The following is a 3,540-nucleotide window of genomic DNA, read 5'->3' on the forward strand; positions in this document are numbered from 1 at the left end:
CAGCCAGGGTCCCTTGGCAGGGCCTGCTCCCACCCAGGGTGGGAGCCTCCTAGTGTGTGGGGAGCAGCAGAGCTGGACTGAGCCTTGGTGTGTGTGTGTGTGTGTGTGTGTGTGTGAGTGAGTGTGTGAGTGTGTGAGTGAATCCCCTGATGTTGGTGATGTTTGCCTAAATATCCAATTTGGCTTTCTTTGGATCTCAATCTCTGGGAACCAATGACAAAAGGTTATGACTTTGATCGTGTACCTAACTCAAAGCCTCCAGCTTGGCTCTTTCATGCCACTGCTAAAGGGTGGCAGGATAGTGGCTCTCCTGGATGCCACAAATAGCAATGTGAGGGGAAGGAAGCACACTTTGAGCTGTGACTAGAGAAACTTGTGAAAGCCAGAAGAATTCGCTTTACAGTTGGTTTTGCAGACTGTCCCCAAATGAGTGGTTTGGTTAATTCGTGACTTTTTTTTTTCTTTTTAAAGATTTCATTTATTTATTTGACAGAATGAAAGAGAGCACAGGGGGAGCAGTAGGCAGAAGGAGAGAGAGAAGCAGACTCCCTGCAGAGTAGGGAGCCTTATTCGGGACTTGATCCCAGGCCCTGAGATCATGACCTGAGTCAAAGGCAGATGCTTAACTGGCTCAGCAAACCAGGTGGCCCCAAATCTGTGACTTTCAAACTGTTCTTCACGACCTCCCCCAGTGGGTAAAGGGGGTCTATCCTGTTCTATCTGAAGTTGAGCTTTTCTGCTTGTGCCATACTGGCCTTTAGTGAACATTTGAAGGAAGTTGGCTATCATCTGAACCCCTGACTTACTTCCAAGGTTCCTTAATGGCCACATGTTCTGGGCTGTGGCAGAGGATGAACGGTTCCTGTGGAATAGTCCTGGAACCAGACACTGTCTCAGGTCTCCCCAGACACAAGAACCTTTCATTCAAACTTAGGCACATTCAGAGGATCTCATGGACCCAGCTGGTCAGGCCCCAGACAGTGGGGGAAAGAGATAGCAATGAAGTGGCAACGTGTAGCAATGTTTCAGAAGTGGCCTCCCTTGCTGGAAACACATGCTTTCCTATTTTCCAACATCCCCTTGTGTGTTAAGTGCCACCAATAGTGGTGACTTGTTTTCCTCATCAGAACTCCTTACAGACTGTTGGCAGCAAAGCTTAGTGATCCAAAGCATGGATGCGGGAGTCAGATCTAGGCTGATGTCCTGGCTCTGAAGCTTAACAGCTGTGGGCACTCTAGGCTTCTGTGGGAAGTGACATCTGAGGTGGTTTCCCTACCAGTAAAATGGGGCTATCTCTACCCTACTATTTTTTTTTCAATTTTATTTTAGATAGCTCAAGAGAGAGCCTGTGCAATTGGAGTGGGGGAGAGAGAGAATCTCAAGTAGACTCCCTCCTGAGCAGAGCCCGATGTGGGGCTTAATCTCATTATCTTCAGATCAAGACCTGAGCTGAAATCAAGAGTTGGAAATTTAACTGACTGAGCCACCTAGGAGCCCCATCTCTACCTTACTATTAATGTTGCTTCATTTAATTCCAAGTGTCTGACATTCCTGGCATGTGATAAATGTATTTTGCCCATTGCTCCCTGAACTGGAGCCCTAATACTACTCTACTCCAGATTTTGAAAATGCCATCTTGTGTCTTATCTCTTGGAGATGTAGGGTATAGTGCCTACATCCGACCTAAATCTCAGTTTCCAGCTGATAATCTTCTCGACCCTGGCTATCATAGCAACTAGAAAACTCTTTTGAGAAGGTGTTTTAAAGGATGTTCTGGGGACAGCTGGCTGGCTTACTAGAACTTGCAACTCTTAACCTCATTGTTGTGAGTTCAAGTCCTATATTGAGTGTGGAGCCTACTTAAAAAAAAATTAAAAAGGAGTGTCTGATTTACCTTTTGGTCCTAAAAAGCAACTCTTCTTCCTTATGGAGCAGAATTTGAGGCTACTTAAAGGTAGATGGAAGTATAGGACATAGTTCTTCTCTAGTCTGAGCTTCTTGTGCCTCTACTCTGAGGCTTAGTCCACTGGCAGCACTTTGTTTAGGGACTTGTCCATGGCCTGGTATCTGCTATTACTGCAAGTGCCTCGGACACAATCATTCTTTTGACTCAAATTCCCTTCTTTGACATTATCATTCTTTTGACTCAAATTCCTTTATTTTTCCTGGTCCCTTGCTGGTGGTTCTTTCTTTTGGGCCATAGTAAGGAGTGTCACCAAGACTGAGTTATTATTCTATTCTCACACAAAGTCTATCTCTCTTCTTAAGACTTCAGTCTTGGCTCTCTACTTCAGGAATTCTGTGTTTAAACTGTCTCATCCAAATTGATGTGTCTAAATTAGCCTTTCCTAACAAAATTATTCCCAGCTGTTCTATCTTCAAGACTAGAGTCCATAGACTCTGGTCATCTTTATCCAGTGTTTCCTTCTCTGCAATGTAGTTTGGATCATCCCATGTACTTGGAAACAGATGGATATTCATTGCATACTTGCAAGAAATGTCATTGCCTACTACCTTGGAGAAAGTTAAAATGTGGCCTGATTTGAATAACCTCCTCTGATTAGGGACCGGTTCCCTTTGTGACCTATCACCCACCACCCTCATCCAACAAATATCTGAGTACCTACTTACTATTTGTTATGCATGATGAAAGGGCTGAGGAATCTTACCTAAGACACATATTACTCCGTTGTCATTGGGAGGAGAGGGAGAAAGATGCACAACCAAGAAAATTTGGGGTGGTGGCAAAAGCCATGGAGAATATAAAACCGACTGGGAAGATACTTAGATAGGAATCCAAAATGTTCCTGCAGGTGAAGAAGGCTGGGCCCAGCTCACACAAAGTGGGCATCCTAGAGAGTCTGAGTTTTCTTCTGAATCCAGTGGGCGGCCACTAGAGAGTTTTGAAGCAGGGGAAATTATCTTTAAGAGATCACGTGGCCTCTGTGTGGAGAACAGATTGGAATACAGCAATGGTAGAGGTGGGGGGAAGAGGTGGGAGGCAATTGCCATTGTGTAGCTGGAAGATGATGGTGGCCTGGTCCAGGGTGGAGGCAATCAACCAAAGAATTAGAAGGAGCAGATTATGCTTGAGATCGTTGTGACCTAAGGGTTGGTGGACTGGGTGTGGGAGAAGAGGGTCAACTTCCTGTCCTGGTTGGGTACCAGTTCCTACACAGACATTTCGTACAGAACTACATGGATATAGCCACATGAGAGGGTTCTATACTTCTCTTCCAGCCTACCCTAGCCATCAAAGGCCCAGTTCAAGCTGAAGTGCCTCCAAAAGGTATCCCTCACTGCTGCAGCCCACAGCCGATCTCCTCTGGCTTCCGCTCATGGCTCAATGGCTTCTGCTCATTGCCTACTGAGCCCGGGTGGTGATGCCTGGGGAGGCTGACATCCTGAGTCTGCCCTCCCATCCACTGTGAGCTCTTCCAGGGCTTAAAGCAAGGATAGCTATGACATAGAAACCCACACATTGGGTGCTGACAATCTCCTGGCAATTGCTTTACCTCCAGGTGGCTTACCACTTCGAGT

This window comes from Vulpes vulpes, chromosome 3, assembly GCF_048418805.1.
Source record: "Vulpes vulpes isolate BD-2025 chromosome 3, VulVul3, whole genome shotgun sequence".
NCBI lineage: Eukaryota > Metazoa > Chordata > Mammalia > Carnivora > Canidae > Vulpes > Vulpes vulpes.